The sequence below is a fragment of the Mesoplodon densirostris genome, chromosome 2, assembly GCF_025265405.1.
Source record: "Mesoplodon densirostris isolate mMesDen1 chromosome 2, mMesDen1 primary haplotype, whole genome shotgun sequence".
Lineage (NCBI taxonomy): Eukaryota > Metazoa > Chordata > Mammalia > Artiodactyla > Ziphiidae > Mesoplodon > Mesoplodon densirostris.
The window spans coordinates 17,261,502-17,287,738 of NC_082662.1; the positions used below are offsets into that span (position 1 = coordinate 17,261,502).

A 26,237-nucleotide genomic window follows, 5' to 3' on the forward strand; every position below is an offset into this window, starting at 1 on the left:
GGCCACAACAGTGAGAGGCCCGCATACCGCAAAAAAAAAAAAAAAAAAATTCACCAATTTTGATGTTTCTTTTTTTTTAATGCATGCTGATATGACAGCTGTCACAATAGAATCTAAGAAAACTGTTTCAAATGAAGTTAAAGATCACTAAGCGCTACTAGAGCCATCTTACGGAAAAAAACAATGAAACTTCTGGCCAACCCAATATTTTAACCTAGTAAGGCTGCTTTTGGGAATGTTAGCCAAAGGAAATAACCCTATTTAAATAGAAAAATATATATACATATATATATATGAATATATATTTTATATACGTATGTATCACAAAGTTATTTAAAATAGAAGATAAAGAAGAAGGGATCTTTAAACCAAACACTAGTTTGTTAATTAACTGATTATGTAAATTATGGTTCATCTCATTGGCATGCTACTTACTCAAGCTGTTAACATAATGTTTATAAATGCTATGTAACAGCATGACAATTATTTACAATGCAATGTTGTATTAAAGAAGAAAACTGCCAAATTGCATAATCATTATGATTTACATTACATTTAACAAAAAGTAAACTCTATTATTAGGAGGAAAAAATAATATATGAAACATGATTATGACAACTCTAAATTTTAAGCCCATAGTTTACTTTTTTCCAGGAATAAACTAATGATAAACATAGCAACATGGATAAATCTCAGAATAATTAACCTGAGTGAAAAAAAAAAAAAAACAAAGTCTAGAAAATGCAAATGAATCCATAATGACAGAAAGCAGACCAGTGGTGGGGGAAGGGAGAAACATGACAAAGGCATGAGGAAACTTTTGGGAGTGATGGGTATGTTAATTTTCTTGATTGTGGTAGAGGTTTTTATTGCTATAAACTTATAATAAAACTTACCAAATTATACACTTTAAATACTACACTTTAGATATATTTAAATCATAGGTACTACATATCCTATATATCAAATACACTCAATAACGCTGTTCTTAAAAATAAAGTATAAATAAACAAACAAATAACGAGTTCAGCTGGTGTTTTACCATTGGGGGGAAAAATGGATTGTTACTCTGTGCTGGATTATAGGGCAATTAAGTGGATTTACATCTGGCTGGACACCACTGCTTAAAGCGTGTCGATCAACCCAAGCTAAATTTTGTCTCTGTGCAGAGGTCTCCATTGACATGTTGGCCTACTTAATATGTATCAGCTGACTTTCTAATTACATGACACAGAGCTACAGGATGACAGAATCAAAACTTTATAAAGTATAAGCTGACTAAAAAGGATTGTGGGGGCTTCCCTAGTGGCGCAGTGGTTGAGAGTCCGCCTGCCGATGCAGGGGACGCGGGTTTGTGCCCCGGTCCGGGATGATCCCACATGCCGCGGAGCGGCTGGGCCTGTGAGCCACGGCCGCTGAGCCTGCGCGTCCGGAGCCTGTGCTCCGCACCAGTAGAGGCCACAACAGTGAGAGGCCCATGTACCGCAAAAAAAAAAAAAAAGGATTGTGAAATGTTATGACATTAAGGAGTAATTTATTCAAATTAAATAATTTATTGACAAGAATTTTTCGTAAGCAGTTAATAACACAGCCCTTCCAATCCCCTAGAATATAGACGGCTGCTTCTTGTAGTAAAGTCACTATTCCAGAAAAAAAATTTATTAAGTTTATCTCTGTAATTATGTTAAAAATACTGGTTTAATAGTCATAAAATCTAATTTCTCTAAATAAGATATACAGTTATCCTTAGGTATCTGAGAAGGATTGGTTCCTAGACCCACTTCCCCCACAGATACCAAAATCCGAGGATGCTCAAGTCTCTCATATAAAATGGCTTAGTGTTCGCATATAATCTACATACATCCTCTCCTATACTTTAAATCATCTCTAGATTACACTAATACCTAAAACAATGTAAATGCTATGTAGATAGCTGCCAGCAAACAGCAAATTCAAGTTTTGCTTTTTGGAACTTTCTGAAATCTTTTTTTCCAAATATTTCAATCCACGGTTGGTTGAATCCAAGGATGAGGAACCCCTGGATACGGAGGGCTGACTATATAAGCCAAAAATATACAACATGGTAAAATTTCACATTCTGTTCTTCAGAAGCATGCCAATAAGACAGTTATTAATGAATATACTTCAGATTAGCTCATGCCTCTTTAGTTTTGTCATTTCCTCTCTACCATAGTATATACTGCTCTTACTAGCATTTAAAAAATATTGGCTTTATTTTTTTTTGTTCATATGACGAATCACCCTAATTATGGTTAATGAAGAATAATGACAAAAGTATCTCTCTCATCCCTGATAAATATTCCAAGGAGAAACTTAGATAAACCAGACTATAATAAATAAATAATAAGCATGCTAAAATGTAAAACGAAGGCATTATAAAAGCTGAGCCCTACTTCTGATACCTCTTTGATTAGCAGCAGAGAACTTACCTAAATTGGCTGACATAAGGGCATACGGCCTCCATATCAGACATTAAAAAGCAAAATCTTTGTATAATTTTTAAAGACTATCCAGGTGTCTTTTTGCCTTTCAAGGAATTTAACCAACTCAATTAAAGTGACATATGGGCACCATATGAGGAGCCAGGAGGAGGTGAATTGAAGGTTAGCCTTTATTTTATGACACTAAATGTCATAAATGGTGCTAATGGACCTAGACACTAGAGAATAATGACCAATACATAACCTTGGGGCTGAGAAAAAGGGAGACTAAGCACCTGGTCAACTACCCTTCTACTCACTGTTAATGTACACAACAGCATTGTAAAAAGTGGGGAAGAGACTTAAATTACTAAGAATGGAAATAAGTGATCAGGAAGTAGAGACAGGGCTTCCCTGGTGGCACAGTGGTTGGGAGTCCGCCTGCCGATGCAGGGGATACGGGTTCGTGCCCTGGTCCGGGAGGATCCTACGTGCTGCGGAGCGGCTGGGCCTGTGAGCCATGGCCGCTGAGCCTGCACTTCCGGAGCCTGTGCTCCGCAACGGGAGAGGCCACAACAGTGAGAGGCCCGAGTACCGCAAAAAAAAAAAAAAAAAAAAAAAAGTAGAGACATCATATTTTAAGGTAACTTTTTACTGTCTAAAACCCCTGGTCCTTCCAGAATAGGCATCACATATAACTGACACACCCAATTTTTTTTTAATTTATTTTTTATTTTTGCTGCATTGGGTCTTTGTTTCTGTGCGAGGGCTTTCTCTAGTTGCGGCGAGCGGGGGCCACTCTTCATCGCGGTGCGCGGGCCTCTCACTGTCGCGGCTTCTCTTGTTGCGGAGCACAGGCTCCAGACACGCAGGCTCAGTAGTTGTGGCTCACGGGCCTAGTTGTTCTGCGGCATGTGGGATCTTCCCAGACCAGGGCTTGAACCCATGTCCCCTGCATTGGCAGGCGGACTCTCAACCACTGTGCCACCAGGGAAGCCCCACACCCAATTTTTAAATTAAGTGAAGGACCACAAATATGGCAGTAGCTTTTAACAGTAAAAGTCAAATTTGATCTAACTCAAAAATAAATTCAAAACTTTAGATGCAAAACAATTCACATAAACTGTGTAGCAGGCACTGTGTTACTCACAGGATTTTTATTATCTCCTCTCTAAAGTACTAAGTTTACGAAGTCACATGTCCTCATTTATGAGGAATCTTAATAACATGCCTACACTTTAACTCAGGAATTGCATTTCTAGGAAGTTACTCTATAAAATAATCCAAATACAGAAAAGGGTTAAAATTCAGTAGGTTATTCACAACAAGAAACAACCTGATGCTTAACTCCTCACAAAAATAATGTTCACATATATAAATTTTTCTCAACAAAGACCCTGTTCCTCACCCAGTGTTCCTTCCTATAAATAGTACCATGCTCATCCACTCAGTTGCTCAAGCGACGATCCACGACATCTTCCTTTACTCTTCTTTCTCTCACATCCCACATCCAAGCTATCATCATATCCTATTGACTCCACTTTCAAAATATATAGCAAACCCCATCTCCTCTCTTTGACTGTTACCAGCTTAGAGCAAGCCACCATCATTTGCCTACATTACTACAATAACCACCTACTGGTCTTGCTTCCACCTCACAACCACAACCACCTACCCTCATCAGTCTACCCTCTATACAGTAGGTACAGTCACCTTAAAAAAAAAAAAATCAGATCTTCTGTTCTTAAATTTCCAATGGCTTTCCATTACATCTAGATTAAAATCCAAAATCTTTACCATGGTCTATAGTACCCTATATAATCTGATGCTCCAGATTCTATCTCTGGGCCTCTGCACTGCTCTTTCTTCTACCAGAAGTGCTCTTTCCCTAAAATCTACAATCTCACTCCCTTATTTCTTAAGTTTCTACTTAAATGCCATTTTTTCAGATAAAACTTCCCTGGGAGCCCTAGCTAAAGTAGGATGTCCAGTCATTCCTTATCCCTTTATCTCACCTCATTTTCATCAAGGCATTTATTACCACCTAATAGCATATTGCACACATATTTTTTTTATTTAACTATCTTTCTATCTCGTAAAAAAGTAAGCTCCAGGAGGACTGCAGGTTTAGTTTGCTCACTACTACATTCCCAACATCTAGAACAGTGTCTGACACACATTAAAAGCTTAAGAAATAATCTGTCAAATGTTGAGTGAATGCTAAATTCTTATAACAAAACAGCATACAACAATTTATTATTTCAGACATGTTTCAAGTAGCATAGGAAAAGCTAACATTACAACATACAGTGAAAAATGAGAATAAAATATCTTATACAGAGCCTACAACACAGAAAAAGAGACAAAGGAACTATACCAAAAAACGGTTATAGTAGATGCCTCTAGAAATCAGTCAAGATTACTAGAAATTTTCATCTTCTTCTTTTTCTTATCCTAATTTTGAAAATAATTTAATGTTGAAGGTATACTTTCATAATTAGCAAAAATTACATAGTAAGAGTTATGCCTGATAAAATTCTACAGCCTTTAAGCTCAGTACTTTTTTTGTTTTGGCCATGGCACGCAGCACACGGGATCTTAGTTCCCTAACCAGGGATCAAACCCGTGTCCCTGCAGTGGAAGCACAGAGTCCTATCCACTGGACTGCCAGGGAAGTCCCCAACCTCAGTACTTTAAACAAACAAACAACTCTGGCCTGGAGGAAGTTTGTGCCAGAAAAAAATTAAAGGTTATTTTTTTAATGTAAATTGAAGGTTCCCAATTAGTACAGTGAGCAGATAGTTTATCATCCAAACTGGGACCATTTTAAGAGTTACAGAGGGTTCAAAAAGTAATTAACAGGTGTTTGGTTGATCTACAACAGGTGTAAACTGAGACTTGTTTTAAGCAAACCAAGAAAAATAATTACCTTACCCATTACCTGCATGATAAACTTCTATCTCTTTAGGACAACCTTAAAACCTGCAAAACTCACTTATCTCATCTCTACTTTGGCTACAAAACCTAGCACACATGCCACACTTCTGACTACTGACCATTCCATTAACCATGCGTCTAATTTTTCACTTCCTAGAAGGCCTTTTCTTCCCTTTTCTGCTTAGAAGTCTTATACCTTCCAGCTTAGGATCACTTCCTCAATGAAGCAACTTCTCCCTTTCCCATATAATAGCATGTTCATATCTCTAATCAAAGGTTCTCAACCAGAGCCTTATGAATGGCCTGATAGACATCTGTGAAGTTCTGAAATTATATGTAAACACTTGGTATATGCTCTTTTTTGAGGAGAAAGCACTGCGACTATTTTCAGATTCTACAAGTAATTTGTAACCCAAAAGGATAAGAATTATTGCTTTATCATATCACTTGGATTACAATTATTTATTTACTCATCTCTCTCACTATACTGTGAGTTTCTTTAAAGCACCCTATTTCCAAGGATGAATGGTATGATGAAATGAAACATTAAAAGATATGTCCAGGGCTTCCTTGGTGGCGCAGTGGTTGAGAATCCACCTGCCAATGTAGGGGACACGGGTTCGAGCCCTGGTCCGGGAAGATGCCACAAGCTGCAGAGCAACTAAGCCTGTGTGCCACAACTACTAAGCCTACACTCTAGAGCCCACGAGCCACAACTACTGAGCCCACGCACTGCATCTACTGAAGCCCATGTGCTCTAGAGCCTGTGCTCTGCAACAAGAGAGGCCACTGCAATGAGAGGCCCACACACCACAACCAAGGGTAGCCCCCGCTCACTGCAACTAGGGAAAGCCCATGTGCAGCAACGGAGACCCAACACAGCCAAAAATAATAAATAAATAATTTTTTTTAAAAAGACATGTCCAAGGACTTCCCTGGTGGTGCAGTGGATAAAACTCTGAGCTCCCAATGCAGGGGGCACGGGTTCAATCCCTGGTCAGGGAACTAGATCCCACATGCATGCTGCAACTGAGAGTTCTCATGCCACAACTAAGGAGCCCACGAGCCACAACTAAGGAGCCCATCTGCTGCAACTAAGACCCCACGCAACCAAATAAATAAATATAAAAAAATTTTAGGGCTTCCCTGGTGGTTCAGTGGTTAAGAATCCTCCTGCCAATGCAGGGGACACAGGTTCAATCCCTGGTCCGGAAAGACCCCACATGCTGTGGAGTAACTAAGCCCATGCACCACAACTACTGAGCCTGTGCTCTAGAGCCACAACTACTGAGACCATGTGCCACAACTACTGAAGCCTGCGCGCCTAGAGCCCATGCTCCACAACAAGAAAAGCCACCACAATGAGAAGCCTGCACACCACAACGAAGAGTAGCTCCCGCTCACCACAACTAGAGAATGCCCACGCACAGCAACAAAGACCCAACGCAGCCAAAAATGAATAAAATAAATAAAATTTTTAAAAAGAAAGAGAAGATAAGGGGAGAGATCCCCCCTCCCTTAAAAAATTTTTTTTAATTTAAAAATTAAAAAATAAAGATATGGCAGTCCAGTGGTTAGGACTCTGGGCTCTCACTGCCGAGGGCCTGGGTTCAATCCCTGACTGGGGGACTAAGATCTCACAAGCTACATGGCACAGCCAAAAAAAAAGACATGTCTAACTCCTTGATTCTCCCTTAAATTCCCTTAGGCTCACTGTAATACCCCTGTAATCTGCTTCTCATTTTATTATCTTCATCCTCTAACTTTTAAATTTCCCTTCATTTATGAATTTGAATCTATCATTTAACATAAATACTTAAATTTACTCCCATTAACCACTGTTCTCTTTTTTAAACTTTCTGCATTTTTATATGTAATCAAAGAAAGAAAAAAAGTCAAATAAAAAATTTAAGTTAAAAGTGTAAAGTTTATTAAAATTTAAGAAAAAATATCCAAAAGAAAATTAAAACTCAGTGTCCTAGAAGAATCACAATATTTATGGAAGGAGGAAAAGGGAGGAAAAAGAACACAGGTGTACAAGTCAATCTACCTTAACAGAATGTTTCTTTCATGTCTACTTCTTAAATTAAGATGACAGGGGAAAAGACCTATTCACCTTATTATATTATATACATCTAATTCTGTTCGAGATTTTATTGAACTTTTCTGTCAAAAGCCTATTATGTACCAACCTAACAAACACTGCCTATAATATCGAAGGTTCATGTGCAAAAAACACACACAATCTGACAAACAACCCTGAGGTACTCACCGTGCTGTACACTGCTGAGACAGTAGGAGTGAAGATTCGATCCTCGAGAGGCTGCTGTACAGGTCCTCTAGGAATTCTAGAAGAGCGAGTTAAGGATAAGAGAACTCAAAAATGAACTGCTTTAGCAGTAAGAGCAAATTACGACCACAAAATTCTGTCAATGACCCAAGCTTTGTCATCCAGTTAGTGGAGTTATACACTTATTTCTCCAGAGAAACTAGAAAACAAAGTATTTCAAATTTCCTAATGTGATTAGATCAGTCTCTCCAAAAGTGATTCCCATGATAAACATTCCATGGAAACTCAAAACAAATAAAAATCATACAACAAGCCTCCTAACTTTAGGCCCATGATGAGAATCTACCACCTTTACTTTCTAGAGAAAAAGACTAAGGAAGTACAAGCAGGATATTCAGAAAGATAAGACTAATTCATCAACGTGGAAATTGCTGACAAAGACCTAGTCTGTTCTGCGAATACAATTGTTTCCTTGTTTTTCTTTTTTAGCTGCTATTTTCCCAATATCTACCCACCAACTCCTCATTTTTATAAAAGAGGCTCTCCACTGTAATTTAGATTAAAATATTTCAACATGTCAGGATATTCTTCAAAAGACAAAAGACTATCATTTTATTCAGCTTCAAAACTGAAAGACGTAAGCTCTTCTACCTGGTAAGGTGATATTTTACCTCTTTAAGAATGACAACCAAGAGACCTGGCACAGAAGATTAACAGCAATTATCTCTGGATGACAGGATTACATAACTGCCTTTTCTACCATAAATATAAATTATTTGTATAATTTAAATGTATTTTAAAAGAAAGACTACAAATACAATAAACCCAAAATAAGACAGAATTCTTTCTTCAACCTAACAAATAGTTAACAGTTCTCACATCATGTTCCTTTCTAATTTAATGAAACAGTAAGGAAGAAAAAGTGACAGCTGCAAATAATAATTTTATATGAATGACCACAAGTTGCAGAGGTCTAAAAGAACCTTTAGAAGTAAAATTCTTTATATCCAAGTAGCAAAAGTTTACTGAGGTGGGAGAGGGAAAACAAAACAAAACCAAACCAAAAAACCCAATGCTTTAGTCATTCAAAATTAGTAACACTGTACCAGTCTCTAGTTAGTTCTTCAAACTAGCAACCTCAGACAACAGTTCCATGCGTTGCCATCATCCCCTACACACAAAGAACTGATTTAAAATGCCGCACTGAGAGATAACAAAGCTGAAACATTTCATAAAGGAACTGCTTCATCCAAAGAAACTATATATATGTTTGCAGTGCAGAAAACATAAGCCTAACAAGTTTCAGGACAAAAGTCCTTTATATTAGTTTGTCAATTCTTTCAGAATGAAGATTACCCCTAGCCAAAATAAAACTTTCTTTGAATTATGGTTCTGCATTGTGGTGACATGAATGGTAGAAAATATGAGACTGTTCTTTCTTCTACAAAGCCAACTGCTAGTAGTTTTTCGAGCTAGGGACAACTGTCACTAGGTGGGAATAAGTTCTCAAATGAGTCATCGGTAGTAGGCCCCAAGAGCTGAGCCATACCATTTAACCTCACTAGGAAAGGTTAAGGCTCCTGATTTCTATTAGTAACTTTACTGGCTAACAATATTACTGTTAACTACAAGACTTTTAAAGAGATGATCATATATTTGGCCAATATTCCAGTAACAAACATTCTTTTTCCTTGGTCACATAAAGAATATTGACTTCATTTATTCCCCTCTCTGAAAACTACCAACAGAATATTGTGGATTAATAACTTGTTTCTTAAAAGACCATTTGGATAAAAATATTTAAGACAAAAACATAGTTCTATGAAAGAAAACTGAAAACCAAAGTCAGGAGATCTGACTCTAGAGCATGCGGCAAGCCTAACCAACCATGTTGTCCTCCATGAGCCATTTTACAGCATCTCCTATAAACTTAGTCTCAGCAAGACGAAGTAATTTGCCCAAGTTAACAAGGCTAACTAAGCTAAGTGGCCAGGTCAGGTTTCTTCTGTATTCTAAAGACAGTGCTCTTCCTATTACATCAACGTGCCCATGGGCAGAATACTTTATAGCATAGTAAAAAAGCATTATCACAACCTGGTCAAAATATGGTTGCCCCTATCTTCCGGACAGAATTAAATTAGTAGTTCAACTCATAAAATAGTCAATGGAGTGTCACTCTAAAACTTCTAAAAAGTCCCAAGTTCTTGGCCCAGGCTGAATCACACTACTGCAGACTGGTCACGTAATGCATGAAACCAAGGGAACTTATTTTACGGAGCAATTTTCTCCTTAATTCGTAGTGGTGATGGTTGCACATCTTCATAAATATAGTTTAAAAAAAAACCCTGGGGCTTCCCTGGTGGCGCAATGGTTGAGAGTCCGCCTGCCGATGCAGGGGACACAGGTTCGTGTCCCGGTCTGGGAAGATCCCACATGCCGCGAAGCGGCTGGGCCCGTGAGCCATGGCCGCTGGGCCTGCGCGTCCGGAGCCTGTGCTCTGCAACGGGGGAGGCCACAGCAGTGAGAGGCCCGCGCACAGCCAAAAAAAAAAAAAAAAAAACCTGAATTGTACACTTTTAAATTGTGAATTTTATGGTATGTGAGTTATATCTCAATTTTTTAATGGTATTTTAGTAATTTGCAACTAGGCTGTTTAGCACCCACTCCTTCCACTAAAAAAGCCTAGATAAATTAGTATGAGATAAGCACTGCTAGGCATTTTCTCCAGAAACAGATGAATTTCAAAGAAATGGCACAAATGTAAAGCTTTTACACTACATACTTTCTAATTCTGCCTGTCATTAAGCTTATTACCAGCTCCCACCAAGCTCTGTGTCTCCAGCATAAATCACTGGATGCTTACCTTCCTTTCAGCTCAACATAACAAGCAAACAGCTTCTCATAATACCACTTAAAATTCTAATTCAAACAATGAGCAGTGTAATATGTATGTGCAGTGCTCCAGACCACACTTTTTATTTTTTAAATCTCATGACTGAAATACAGTAGCACACCCACTTGACACTTCTGTACTTCAAATTGCTATGAGTTATATTATGTCATTAGGAAATACAAGCATAATCACTAGCAAGATTGGACAGCTGCTATGTAATAACCGAATTAATAACACTCAAGTATTGGGTTGGCCATAAAGTTCGTTTGCGTTTTTTCATAACGTTATGGAAACAACCCAAACGAACCTTATGGCCAACCCAAAATAGAACTAATAAATGCAAAAAAATTCTAATTCCCCACCTTCTTTCTAATAAAAAATTAAAAGGCAAACTTCAGAAACAAATAAAATTTGAGGGTTAAAGAGTAGTAAAACACAGTAGACTCTGATTATTACAGTACTCACTACATACTCTCCAATAAATGTCAATTAGGCAGATATTCATCAGAGAAATCTAAGGATCTATGAGGAGATTACATAATGATCTGAACATTTCCTACTTACACCATGAAGGAAAGAGGAGACCTATAATTTTTTGAGCACAGATGTTTACCGACATTTCAAGGATGATGAACTCCCACCAGGATGAAACTTCTTAATCTATGGCAATCATATCTGACCCTGGGTTTGACATATAGTCAGTACCTCCTCAAAAGGTAGATTTTGACAAATTAGAAAACAAGTAGTGAAAACAAGCAGTGAGCGACTTCCCTGGTGGTCCAGTGGTTAAGAATCCACCTTCCAATGCAGGGGACACGGGTTCGATCCCTGGTCGGGGAACAAAGATTCCACATGCCGCAGGGCAACTAAGCCAGTGCGCCACAACTAGTGAGCCCGGGCACTCTGGAGCCCACACACCACAACTAGAGAAGCCCACGTGCCGCAACTAGAGAAGCCCACACGCTGCAATGAAGAGCCTGTGTGCCACAACAAAGACCCAGCGCAGCCAAAAGTTTAAATTAAAAAAACAAAATTAACCCTTTCCTACACTCGGAAAAGCTTCGTAAAAGATAAGGGCTAGAGCTGTACTACCAGAGACTGTAGATAAGTAAGAGAAGCAAATTCCAGAATGGAGCCTTCAGCGGATAACAGTAAAGCATCCTCAGCTAATTTCTACTTACCTAAATGGCACCAAAGACAGAGCCCATCCTCAAACTCAAGTATGAAACTATACTAGTAAGATTAATGCATGTTATTATGAAAGATGAAACAGACAGGAATAAATTAGAGTTTGAAGCTGTCAAATGTAGGCACCAAGCATGTAAAACGTCCCAAAAAGCAGAACATCCTGAATGACCCGACCTAGCAACTACAGAAATCTCAGGGGGCACAACTTTAGTAATTCTGTATGGACAAAAGCAAAACAGAAACTGTATTCTCAAACCTAAACACTATGACATATCTACTCCTACTTTAACCTTGGGATCTATAACAGAATGTGTTAAAAAAAATTTTTTTTCAGGGCTTCCCTGGTGGCGCAGTGGTTGAGGGTCTGCCTGCCGATACAGGGGACACAGGTTCATGCCCCGGTCCGGGAGGATCCTACATGCCGCGGAGCGCCTGGGCCCCTGAGCCATGGCCGCTGAGCCTACGTGTCCGGAGCCTGTGCTCTGCAACGGGAGAGGCCGCAGCAGTGAGAGGCCCGAGTACCGCAAAAAATATATATATATATTATTTTTTCTTCATTGCTGGCTTATCTTTTGCCACTAAAACTGCACAGAAATAAAACTAGCCAATTTTAATATTTGTTTCAACTCAATTTCATGTTGAGCTGTTAATTCAGGTCCAAAATCCTTTATTGGAATTCAGAATTTTTCTACTGTTAGAAAGTTAATAAGACAGCACTCCTTAATCAAATACATTAATAACTCTACTGTAAAATATATGAATATTGAAATTTCTGTATTTCTGACCAGAGTTTTTGCCAATTTCAGAAAACAATTAGTTTCCCCAAGCTCTTTTGATTTTAGAATTGCAAGCCTATACCTTCTTTCCCGTTCTGTTTTAGCTCTAAAAGTCTCTGTAAATCACCATTTGAATGTTAACAACTAGGAACCATTATATTGCTTTCTTTTCTTTTTTTTTTTTTTTAAACAAATCCAGAAACGTTAGTCTCCAAGTGCTTAGCCAGAAATGCCTTTGTTCTGACTCTGGTTTTCTAACTCAGAACACAACTCACCACATATTACAAATTGATTTCCTGACAGTCGCATTTAAATTTACCCAGAAACATACTCTGCTTAGGTTTTGTGTTTTTATTTTTAAAGACCAATATTGCCAAAGAAAATGGCTGCTGACCATGCTGTTAATATTTTGTAATTCTATTTTTAGTTTTTGAAGAACCTCCATACTGTTTATCTTAGTGGCTGCACCAACCAACAGTGTAGGAGGGTTCCAAAAAGTAATGAATTACTGATACAACAACATGAGTGAATCTCAAATGCTAATTAAGTTAAGTGAAAGAAGCTAGACTCAAAATGGCTGAGTCCATTTATGTAACACTCCGGCAAAGGCAAAACTATAGGGGCTAGGGCCTGAGGGAGAGTTTATCTAAAAAGAGACAGCACTATGATCCAGCAATCACACTCTTGGGCATATATAAAGACGAAACTATAATTCAGAAAAATACATGCACCCCTATGTTCATAGCAACACTGTTTCCAACAGCCAAGACATGGAAGCAACCTAAATGAATGGATAAAGAAGATGTGGTGTGTGTGTATATATATATATATATATATATATATATATATATACACACAATGGAATACCACTCAGCCATAAAAAACAACGAAATAATGCCATTTGCAGCAACATGCATGTAACTAGAGATTATCATACTAAGTGAAATAAGTCAGAAAGAGAAAGACAAATACCATATGATATCACTTCATGTGGAATCTAAAATATGACACACATGAACTTACCTACGAAATGGAAAATGACTCACAGATATAGAGAACAGATTTGTGGTTGCCAAGGGTGGGGGTGGGGGATGGACTGGGACTTTGGGATTAGCAGATGCAAACTATTACATATAGAATGCAACTATTATATATAGAATTATATATAGAATATCTACTATATAGGACAGGGAACCATATTCAAAATCCTATAATAAACCATAATGGAAAAGAATATGAAAAAGAATATTATGTATAACTGAACCACTTTGTTGTACAGCAGAAACTAACACAACATTGTAAATCAACTATACTTTAATAAAATTTTTAAAAAAGAGAGATGGCACTGAAGGACTGTAATTAGGTGATGGAACTTTTCCGTATCTTCAGTATGGTGGGGCTGCAAAACTCTGCATTTATCAGAATAAATAAGACTATATATCTAAAAGAAGTGAGTTCTGAGTTTCTCCAAAGGTTAAGCAATAAAGTCACTAAATGACTCAGCAATACTCACTCCTAGGTATACATCCAAGAGAAATAAAAACATGTGCACACAAAAGTAATAAATGAATGTTCATATCAGCATTATTTGCAATAGCCAAAAAGTAGAAACAATGTTTTCATCAACTGGTAAATGGATAAACAAAATGAAGTATATCCATACAACGAATATTATTTGGCAATAAAAAGAAATGGAAGTCCTGATACATGCTACAACATGGATGAACCTTGAAAACACAATGCTAAGTGAAAAAAGCCAGTCACAAAAGACCATATTTTGTATAATTCCACTTATATGAAAGGTCCAGAACAGGTAAATCCACAGACAAAAAGTATAAAAGAAAAAGAGGGCTTCCCTGGTGGCGCAGTGGTTGAGAGTCTGCCTGCTGATGCAGGGGACACAGGTTTGTGTCCCAGTCCGGGAAAATCCCACATGCCGTGGAGCGGTTAGGCCCGTGAGCCATGGCCACTGGGCCTGCGTGTCCAGAGCCTGTGCTCCGCAACACGAGAGGCCACAACAGTGAGAGGCCCGCGTACCGCAAAAAAAAAAAGAAAAAGAAAAAGACTAGTGGATGCTTAGGCCTGAGGGGATGGATGGAAATGGAGGAAGGAGGGATGACTGCTAAAGGATATGTATGGGTTTCTTTTTGAAGTAATCTAAAATTAGGTTCTAAACCTATGGTGATAGTTACACTAGTCTGTAAATATACTAAAACCCAATAAACTATACATTTTAAATGGGTGAATTTTAGGTTATGTGAATTATATCTCAATAAAGCTGTTATCAAAAAAGTGAATAACATTGTAGGTAATTTTTAAACAAATTTTTTAAATAATAATATTAAAACTTCATGGTGGGGCAAGCACTTTGTCTACTACTCTATCCCCAGACACTAGAATATTGCTAAAGAGAGTCATAAACTCAAAATGCTTCATCATCATGATCTAGTCCAATAGAATTACTTTTTAAGATAAGTGATTTTTTTTTTTTTTTTTTTTTTTTTTGGCCACGCCACACAGCTTATGGGATCTGAGTTCCCCAACCAGGGATTGAACCCAGACCCTGCCAGTGAAAGTGCCGAGTCCTAACCACTGGACCTCCAGGGAATTCCCGTAGTCCACTAGACTTAAAAGAAGTATGGCTCATCCTAAGAATCTACATAGCAAACAAAGAGAAGTTTTATGCAACAGTAATAGTGAAACAGGTGCCCCACAGGAAAATGGGTAGCTGGATTTATGCAGTGAACTGAATTTCTTTCAATGGCAGAAAGAAATACAGGATCTTATACTCTCCTGAAACTCTGCCTAATGACCTTGCAACATGGAAACTTGCCCAGCCAGCTTCTTGACACTACTCCCAACAAACTTTTCTCTTCAGTAATATCTGGAAAAGATCCTTCTCTATCCACAGCCAACAAACCCAAGCCAAAGCACACTTACACTAAACCAGTGGATCAATACTGCTTGTCAATATACCAAAGGGGAGACTAATTATAGTATTTAGAAATGAGTCAAAGTATTTCTGTACACTAGAAAAACAGTAACAAAGAAAACCACATTTAACAGAAGAAATAACGTCACAAAATAAAGAATCATGGTTAATTCATCAACAATGAAAACCACACCAAATTATACTTGGAAGGTCCACATTGCTCTAGTCAACCTAACAACAAATGCAGGGATTCCATATACCTAGTACACTCTACTCCACAGGAAAACTCTTCAAATATCTGAGTACTGTTAATATTAATAAATCTTTCAGTCTTTATTAAGTCTTTATTATTTAGTCTTTATCTTTTAGGTGAAATACTCACTTCCTTTTGACCACTCGTGGAGAGGCAGATGTGGTATAATCCTATCAGAGTAAAGTGGAAGGGAGACAATTTTCTTATTATCAATGCAAACAAAGATTGTGTGAGCTCTCTTTACCTCTGCTTATTAATACATTTATGTTGTCTGTAATAAACTATTGTCCATGTTGTTTTCTTTCCATCTAAAATTGTCACAAAGTCATGTCTGATTCATTCTGGGCATAACTGTAAGTAATCAATCATTTGAATGTAAACAGAATGCATTTGCACCTATTTAATTTCATCATGCAGATTCTGATTCATTTCATTTTGAAATCTAATCTTACACTCAACTTTTTCATCCAAATTTCCCAGTAGTTTTTACAAGGATAAGAATTTCATCTTAATTTAAATCACTGGGGTAAAAAATACTAAACAGGTCAGAATTAAAGAAAGAGCACTGTGATACTCCAGAAACCCCTTCTTCTTGGCCAGAGGAAATGGAGGAAAGAGTCCTTGTGGGCCAAAAAAGTATTAGGGGAATTCCAAAGAAGAAAAGTAGAGGAGGAGGATCCCTATTTCTTTGTATGAACCTACATAAGTCCAGGCTCACCCTCAAAGTTGTACATAAATGGGACAGATCCAAAGCAATGTATTAAAAGCTCTGAAAATAAATGAAAATTAGAACCACACCCCACAGAGAGACAAAACTTAAGCCCTGAGCCTAATCAAGTTGATTGTCTGCTTAAAAAAATTTTTTTTAATCACAATTCTCCAAGGATTATAACAGGACCCAGAATCTATAAAACATAAAATTTTGGGACTTCCCTGGTGGTCCAGTGGTTAAGCCTTCACCTTCCAATGCAGGGGGTGAGGGTTCAATCCCCGGTCAGGGAGCTAAGATCCCACATGCCTTGGGGCCAAAAAACATAAAACAGAAGCAATATCATAACAAATTTAATAAAGACTTTAAAAATGGTCCACATCAAAAAAAAAAACATAAAATTTTAAATGTCCAGGATACAATCTGAAATTACTCAGCATACAAATATAGTAAAATGTAACCAATTCTCAAGAACTAGCAGTCAAATCTAACAAGGTTGACTGCTTAAAAAATATTCTCCAAATGATTCAGAATTTATAAAGCTTAACATTTACAGTGTCTAGGACACAATCCAAAATTACCTGACATACAAAGAACCAAGAAAATGTAACCAATTCTCAGGAGAAAAGACAATCAACACATGTCAACCTTGAAAAGACTCAGATATTAGAATTACCAGGCATAGAACATAAAGCAACTATTATAACTATGCTCCAAGAGGTAAAGGTAAACACATTTGAAGTGAATGGAAAGATAGAAATCCTCAACAGACTGATACAAACTATAAAAAAGAACCAAGTGGAAATTTTGGAACTGAATGATACAACATCTTTAAAAAATTCACTGGGTGGTATCAGTAACAAAATGGAGATGACAGAGGAAAGAGTCAGTGAATCAGAAAATAAATCAATGAAAATAAAGAAAGAAAAACAATTACTAAAAATAACAAGGAGATAAGGAGGCAAAGGTGGACAACTACATAATATGGAAGTTTGCAATGGTAAGTTATAAGTTGTTAATGTAACCCGTGGGTCAGCAAACTTTTTCTCAAGAGGCTAGATAGTAAATATTTGTGCATTCATGGTATTTGTATGAGCCTGCGAGCCATACGGTCTCTGTCAAAACTGCTCACCTACACTGCTGTAATGCAAAAGAAGCTACAGATAACACGTAAAATGAATGCATATGGCATGTTCCAATAAAACTCATTTACAAAAATAGGCAGCTGGCTAGTGGGCCATAGGTTGCCTACCCTTAATTTCACCTAATGAAAGAGTTTTCCCCAATACTTTGTACAACACTACCCACTTAAGATTATAAATGCTCAGTTATACAATATCTGGTAACATAAACCTTATGTTTTCAAACAGTAATTAAATTCATCCATGATGTAGATGGAAGAAGAGTTATAGTACTATGTCAATAGACTGATACTAGTGAGATTCTTGAAATTATCATTAATAAAACAATGGTCTTTCTGAAAAAATTAAGAGTGTACATATGGCTTAAATTCAGACTAGTTTTTAATAACCAGAACAAATTCTGATATGCCAATAATCACATATAAATGTTAATTCAGTAACAATGACAGTGAATCCTTAAGTAATTTTACTCCACAATCTCAAGTAGTAGTAGTAGTAGTAGTAGTAGTAGCAGTAGTAGTAGCAGTAGTAATAATAAAAATTAAAACAAAAGAAATAAATATCAGGAGAAAAAATAATTTTAACATATCCACCCATATTAAAAGAAACAGGAAGACATATTTCATTTCAATTCTCTTTCCTATTAAACCACCTTCAATAATACTAAAAATTAATATTAAAGTCAACTATCTCATACTGTGCTTTTCGTTCTGACAAATTTACTGTTCTAAAGAAAAAATATTTGCGTGTATTTCTTAAAAATCTATATTTATAAAAACTCACTGATCTCCCTATAGTATACTGATTCACCAATGCTCCCTAATGTTTTTTATTTTGTTTTGTTTTGCTTTTTGGCCGCGCCTCGCAGCCTGCAGGATCTTAGTTCCCCAACCAGTGATCGAACCCCTGCCCACTGCAGAGGAACTGCGGAGTCTTAACCACTGGACTGCCAGGGAATCCCTCCCTATCGTTCTGAGACAAACATTGTTGGGGTTTATTTGATTTAATGTACTATAACAACATTCTGAAATACAGTAGTCCAGTAGCCCAGTCCATATGGCTAGCTGCACTCTGCTCCTATGTTGCCTTCTATTCACCATCCCTGTCCCCTTCTTTTTTTTTTTTTTTTTTTTTATTTATTTATTTATTTATTTATTTGGTTGCACCGGGTCTTAGTTGCGGCACGCATGTGGGATCTAGTTCCCCGGCCAGGGATCGAACTCATGACCCCTGCATTGGGAGCGTGGAGTCTTAACCACTGTGCCACCAGGGAAATCCCTATCCCTGTCCCCTTCTAAACTCTGAGTACTATCAGTTACCCAGTCCCCTACACCAAATATTCACTATTTAAATAGCAAGGAGGCAGCCAAAAAGGAATGTTAAATCCTCCCTGCTCCCTAACTATTGCTCAACTTTTGTAAATCCTGTTTTAAGAGGACTGTAGAAAGTTATAAAGAATTCTCAAGAGAATAGTGAATGTGATTCATTTCACCTAGAGCAGGATGAGTGAATGGTGACTATAAGGATTGGCTAACAGTAGTGAAAGGGTGAAAAAGAAGAGGCTAGAAGAATGAAGAAATAAGATCCATCTCCATTTTTTTTTTTTTTTTCCAGTATGCGGGCCTCTCACTGCTGTGGCCTCTCCCATTGCGGAGTACAGGCTCCAGACATGCAGGCTCAGTGGCCATGGCTCACGGGCCCAGCCGCTCCGCGGCATGTGGGATCTTCCCGGACCGGGGCACAAACCCGTGTTCCCTGCACTGGCAGGCGGACTCTCAACCACTGTGCCACCAGAGAAGCCCCATTTCCCCTTTTTTTAAGTGACCAAAATCCTACTTTCCTGCCTAAAAGCATACTCACCACAGAATTTCCTAATACTTTGTGCTCTAGAGGCTCTGGACTGGAGTCAGACAATCTTGGGTTCCATTCCTAGCTTTAGCCTTTAGTACACTGTGTAGTCATAGTTAATCTCTAAACAGCAGCTTCCTCAATTGTAAAATGGTAACATAAAACATTCATAAATTGCTCTGAGGATTAACTAAGTCACTAGACTAAATACTCTCTGCACAATGCCTGCCAGGTATTTGCCATTCAATCCCTGTTAATTCCCTCTTCTAACCCCCAAATTAGAATATGATACAACCATGGTCTGGAAAGTGGCATTAGAAGGAGAAATGCAAGAAGTCAGCTTTTAAGCAGCTAGTCACTTCATTCATTCATTTTCAACAAATATCTTATGAGTAGCTACAAAGTAGTGAATAAAATAAGCTAAGTTACCAAACTCATGGTGCTTACATTCTATTGGGGGCAGACAGACAAAAAGTCAGTAAACAAACCAGAAAATTAAAATGGTGAAAATGGCATGAAAATAAAAAGAATGATATAAGAAGTGAGTAATAGTATTCTGGATAGGATAGAAGAGATAACTTCTAAACTGAGATCTGAAGGGTGCAAATTATCCATTCTACAAAAAAGCAAGGGAAAGTGCATTCTAGGAAGGGGGCATCAAATGCAAAGGCCAGAAGTGGAAAAGGACTGTGTTCAAAGATCATGAAACTAGAGGGGGGTAGAGGAGGCATGGATTGGGAGTTCGGGATTAGCAGATGCAAACTACTATATATAAAGAATGGATAAACAACAAAGTCCTACTGTATAGCACAGGATATATTCAATATCCTATATTAAACCATAATGGAAAAGATTACGAAAAAGAATATACATATACATATTCATGTATAACTGAATCACTGCTGTACACAGAAATTAACACAACATTGTAAATCAACTATATTTCAATAAAATAAATTATTTTTAAAAGTGATCATGAGACTAGAGTGAAGGGCGTATGTTGGGAGTGGTCATCACAGAGTTCAGAAACTCAAGCAGGAGCTACGTCATCTGAAGCTGTGTAGGCCCTGGTAAACAATATGAAATCTAAGATCAACAGCAGAGCTTAAACGGAGGAGGGGCATAAGATTAATAGTATTTTTTAAAGACCATTCTGAATGTTTATGAAAAAATGAATTGGAGAAGGGTAGGGAAGGAAATAAGGAGACTAGTTAGGAGACTGTAGCAGCTGACTAGGTCAGAGATGATTGTGGCCTGGAAGAGAGTAGGACAGTAGAAATAAATGGAGAAAAGGCCAAGTTTAAATAGTAAAAGCAACAGGGTTTGCTACTGCCTAAGAGTAGAGGGGTGAAGGAAAAGAATAATCAAAGATAGGCTTACAAATGTTTTACCTTGAGCAGCTAGGTAGACAGCAATATTATTTAGCAAAACTGGGAAGGAACAGGTTGAAGTAGGGGTGAGAAGGAAATCAAGAGGTCTGAAACGCCAGTTGGAAATCCAGGAGGAGATGTAAATACACAAATTTGATAAATGAATATTTAGGTCTGGCTAAAAATCTGATCTAAAAATACAAAAATCTGAAAGTCATCAACATAAAAATAGTATTTAAACCCAAGAGAAATAAAGAAGCAAAGTACCACAGCCCTGAGGGTGAGACAAAGGAGGCATCAGCAAAGGACCCTGCCCGGGTAGGAGGAAAATCAACAGATGCAGTAGTACTGGGGTACCGAAGGACCACATCATTATTCAGGGAAGTGAAGTGAACATTGCATCCATAACATTCTCTTTATACTCTAACTGCTGACACACCAGAACAAGAGTAACCAAATTGCCAGCCTTCCAGGAAGCCTTGAGAATCCAGTCTTAGACCACATGGGCTGCTACATGCTAGCCAATGCGTTGCTAAAATCTCATCATTAAAAAAATGAAGTATGAATAAATGGAAACTATCTCCTAGAATTGAACTAATACATTCAAGGCATTTAACAGTATCTGGGATACAGTAAACCTCAACAAACATTAGCTATCATGGTGGTTATTTTTAAAACTCTCTAATTTTGAAAATGGCTTAGTGTTTACAGACACAGATCTTTGTGACTAAAAGATAATCTGAGTTCTCAGGCTCCAAGGCAGAGCACTGCACAAGAGAGATATGCTCTTAAATGGTTTGTGAAATGTGTGAAGTTTTATTAATGAAACAAGTGATACCATTAGTGTAAGCATTATTACAGCTATACATACAAGTTCTAAGAATTTTTTTAAGGAGGGGACTGATAAGTACTTTCCTACTGCAGAAGAAGGGGAACTGGATAAAAACAGAGTTAGGCTCAATTTTATTCAGCTATATGCAGCTACAGTAAGTTATCTGCATTTCTCAAACTTAGGTCTTACGTGTCAAGGTTCACTTTGACCCCTGAAGTAGACAGATATGTAGAAAAAAGGTTAACAGCTTCCTCAATAACTAGATTACCTTGTGGGAAATGATCTGATCTCCTCAGTTTCCTCATCTATACTGTGTGGGAATGATGGGAAGATTTAACAAAACAAGGATTGTGATGTGCTTGGCACATAATAGGCAATATCTAATTATTTCAAATAGTTCTTCCATAAAGATTATTATTTTCCTTTCTCTGAGTATTCAGAGGACATGGCATTTAAGATAGCTCTCCCAGATTCCTACCAATTGCTAACAGCACCAAGAACTTCCTACTGCATTCTTTAGAGTTTAGAAAAGCTAGAATGAAAGATGTGGTAAAGAAAAGGACTTTGGGAGCATCTGACAGATACCATGACATATGAAAAAAGAAGCTAGGGCTTCCCTGGTGGTGCAGCGGTTGAGAGTCTGCCTGCCGATGCAGGGGACATGGGTTCGTGCCCCGGTCTGGGAAGATCCCACATGCCGTGGAGCGGCTGGGCCCATGAGCCATGGCCGCTGGGCCTGCGCGTCCGGAGCCTGTGCTCCGCAACAGGAGAGGCCACAGCAGTGAGAGGCCCGCGTACAGCAAAAAAAAAAAAAAAAAAAAAAGAAGCTAAAAATTATGCAATCTGTTCCATACCTGACAAAATTCTGAAAGATACTGATTGAGTTATGCTACTTTGGATAGTGAACTTTTACACAGACATTTATTCACCTCTTCAAAGAATTTCTCTCCTCTCTGAAACTTGTTAATTCTGACTTAACTGTTCTCCCCAAGGTGAGCAGCTTATTAGATAAACTTAACGATTCTCAGCTCAAGGTAGTTTATATGGAAGAGTGTCAGAAAGAGGAAACTGCTTTTCTTATTTACGTCTGAACAACCCGTGTCATTAGCCAAATAAATTCATCCAACTGTCACATTCCAGAAGTCCTATTACTGAAAATACTTGTTCCCACCATGCCAGCTATCAAAGAGACTTACGGGGTAAATCAATACCCTTTTACTAGCAAAACTTACCTTCAAAGTCTACCGCCCACTTGAAATTTTGAGTAATTTTCTAATTTTCTCCTTAAAAACATGATCTCACACACATCAATGGCAATACAAAACACCAACCACCACCACTCAAAAAATAAATAATTCTCCTTTTTCTGTAGTTATCATCTTTAATAATGTCAAAGTACACTGGAAACATTTTTCATCACTCCGTCTACTTGCAAATACATAGCCAACAAGAGCTGTAAAGAATTCTTCAACTGTCTCACCCTACTCAGAGCCACCCAAGAGAGCAGGTCCCCTAGCGATACCTAATGAACAAATAAAGAGGACAAGTCGGGCTTCCCTGGTGGCACAGTGGTTGAGAGTCCGCCTGCCGATGCAGGGGACATGGGTTTGTGTCCCGGTCTGGGAAGATCCCACAGGCCGCGGAGCGGCTGGGCCCGTGAGCCATGGCTGCTGAGCCTGCGTGTCCGGAGCCTGTGCTCCGCAAAGGGAGAGGCCACAACAGTGAGAGGCCTGCGTACCGCAAAAAAGATGACAAGTCAACTTTCAATCACAAAGCCAAAAAATGGATTATAAATAACACCAACAAGAAGAATATAAACTTTTACATCATTGTAACTTACTTTCAATATTCAATAAAAATGTCCTGACAAAGGGACTTCCCTGGTGGTCCAGTGGTTAAGACGCAGCACTTCCACTGCAGAGGGCATGGGTTCAATCCCTGGTCTGGGAACTAAAATTCCTCATGCTACACAGCACAGCCAAAAAAAAAAAATGTCCTGACAGAGAAAAAAATCTTACAAACTTTCACAACTCTAAACATAATTTCTTAGGATATTAGACCCATATGAAGTCACTGTTATTTTATTTGGTGACTGTGAGGTATGGCAGTAACTACAGGCAATGTTTTCCTGTCTCATTCTAGACACGCCTGATTCCATCTTAAGAAAGATGGAATGTTTCTTAAGAAACATTTAAGAAAGATGTTTTCTTTCTTAAAACAGCATTTGTTTTCAACATAAAATTCTGAAAGGAAAGCATGTTATAATGAAAACTATCAAACAGAAAGTTTTTCAGAAGGTTTCACATGCTTATGTAGAATGGACATATCCAAGATGACTTTCTTCCATAAATTCCGGCCCAAAGTAATTACTATGTATCCAGTGTCACATGTTTAAATTTAACAGTCTTCCAAAAAATTGTTTTAAAAACAATCACATTCTTCAAAGACGGCAGGCTTATAAAGTGATTTTTTTCGCGGGGGGGGCTGAGTTGGGTCTTCGTTGCTGCACGTGGGCTTTCTCTAGTTGGGGCGAGTGGGGGCTACTCTTTTTTCATTGTGGTACGCAGGCTTCTCATTGCGGTGGCTTCTCATTGCGGTAACTTCTCTTGTTGCAGAGCATGGGCTCTAGGCACGCGGGCTTCAGTAGTTGTGGCATGCGTGCTCTAGAGCACAGGGTCAGTAGTTGTGGCGCACAGGCTGAGTTGCTCCGTGGCATGTGGGATTTTCCTGGACCAGGGCTTGAACCCATGTCCCCTGCATTGGCAGGTGGATTCTTAACCACTGCACCACCAGGGAAGTCCCTGATTTTTTTATTTTTATAGTGATTTGATATTTTATTTTAAAATAAATTTGAGTGGTAAAATCAGAAAGATACAAATATTCAGAAAACTGAAAAAGAACAAAAAGAGCAAAGGAGAGAATGATTTGAAATACAAAACATACCAATAACTTTCTTCTCTTATCTTTCTAATGGCAATGATTCCAAATCAAATGAGTTCCTTTGTTATGACATGCATTTGATGATAAGTATTAAATAAACCTAAATCCAAGAAGAGTATCCAAATACTGTGTGCTAGAATTTAACAGATAAACTTTTCTTTATCCACAAGTAGCAAACCTTAGCATAAGAGATCAAAGGATACTTAATAAAAAGTAACTTCTAGTTGGTTCTAGTAAATTTTGGTTTTCAAGCATGGATAGGTATGTAGAAATCCTAACCTTGCATAATGCTTCAAATCAAACAATGTCACTTTATGAATATTTAATTCACAAAAGCTGCTACTATTCTGTCCCACTGCTCCATATCTCTCTCAGTATCCCCACTATTTACATCAAGGTTCCAGACCAATACAACTCCAAGCCAAGCTCAAGTAGAGTCAGCCTCCCGCTAAGCTTGATGACTGAATCAATTAAGGATTCTACATATTTTCTAGCTCTGCTAATTAAATGTAAACAGAAATCTTATGAAAACAGCAATCTAGATGCTCAGAATTTACTGTCTGTAACTATTTAACTAACAATGTTACATATGGTTTCTCCATCTATTAAAAAAAAAAATAGGGCCTCCCTGGTGGCGCAGTGGTTAAGAGTCCGCCTGCCGATGCAGGGGATACGGGTTCGTGCCCCGGTCTGGGAGGATCCCATATGCCGCGGAGCGGCTGGGCCCGTGAGCCATGGCCGCTGGGCCTGCGCATCCGGAGCCTGTGCTCCGCAACGGGAGAGGCCACAACAGTGAGAGGCCCGCATACCGCAAAAAGAAAAAAAAAAAAAAAAAAAAAAAAAATAAAGTTGCATATAATTCTAAATACATGATAGGCCTCAAAAAATGTTAATTATATAAAGGTAAAAGTTGAAATTCAGCTTGTCCTAGCTTACATAACTCAGAAACCATAAAATCAGAGGTAAAATCTATAACCTGGCCCACCATTAAAATTTATTCCTGTTATATTTTTTAAGGACTAGGAACAATTTCTTCTATTGCTTAGTTCCTAGAAATATTTAATAAATTTGATGGCTTTACAAATTTTAAATGTTTGTAAAGCTTTATTACACGATTGCATACACACAAAACATCTCTGAAAGAACACATAAGAAACTGACAACAGTGGCTGCCTCTGAGAAAGACAACTAGGGCCCTGAGGGTGGGAAGGAGATTTTGTTTTCACTGTATATCGCCTTTCGTCCTGTTTGAATTTTTTATCATTTGCAAATATTGTTTTTTAACACACAATTTAAAAACAGGTAAGTTAAAAGATGCTTACCACAGGCTTGATGAAGGTAAAAGTTAACAGAAACGTTAGTTTCCACTTTTATAAATAGGTATAAAGTGTCTACTCTGAGAACTGTAAATATGCTTTGCCCCAAATGTAACATTTCATCATAATAGTTATTACTCAACTTAACAGGAAGGAGGAAGAAGTGGACTCAAGATAGTAAGACTGGGGCTTTCCTGGTGGTGCTGCGGTTAAGAATCCCCCTACCAATTCAGGGGGCACAGGTTCGATCCCTGGTCCGGGAAGATCCCATGTGCTGTGGAGCAACTAAGCCCGTGTGCCACAACTACTGAGCCTGCACTCTAGAGCCCACAAGCCACAACTACTGAGCCTGCATACCACAACTACTGAT

At 38.1% G+C, this 26,237-nt stretch overlaps 1 protein-coding gene across 12 annotated transcripts in view; it reads right to left on the reverse strand.

Annotated features, from left to right (window-relative positions):
• The window catches only part of EIF4G3 (eukaryotic translation initiation factor 4 gamma 3), a 390,751-nt gene that overhangs the window by 289,768 nt on the left and 74,746 nt on the right, over positions 1–26,237 (reverse strand). For all 12 annotated transcript variants that reach the window (XM_060089107.1, XM_060089108.1, XM_060089099.1 and 9 more), the window contains one exon: positions 7,651–7,726. The gene's annotated coding sequence lies outside the window, so the exon portion shown is untranslated. Of the gene's footprint in view, positions 1–7,650; positions 7,727–26,237 lie in introns of those variants that run through there.